This window comes from Trachymyrmex cornetzi, unplaced genomic scaffold (assembly GCF_001594075.2).
Source record: "Trachymyrmex cornetzi isolate Tcor2-1 unplaced genomic scaffold, Tcor1.1 scaffold604, whole genome shotgun sequence".
Classification (NCBI taxonomy): domain Eukaryota; kingdom Metazoa; phylum Arthropoda; class Insecta; order Hymenoptera; family Formicidae; genus Trachymyrmex; species Trachymyrmex cornetzi.
This window is the reverse complement of record NW_017299920.1, coordinates 46,742-46,976: the sequence shown is the minus strand read 5'-3', so window position 1 is coordinate 46,976 and position 235 is coordinate 46,742.

Here is a 235-nt window from a genome sequence, read left to right as displayed (position 1 = left end):
CTATAGGTATGTTGACGATATAATCATGGTAGCGCCTGTTTCTTCGGTTAGTTCCATTCTTGATGTCTTTAATTCTCAGCATCCTAGGCTTCGGTTTACTATGGAAGTGAGGGGTGATAGGTTACATTTTTTGGATGTACAGTGATTAGGGATAATGAGTTGATAGAATTTGATTGGTACCACAAGCCAATCTTTTCGGGTAGATGTTTGAACTTTTGGTCACAGCACGCGGTTT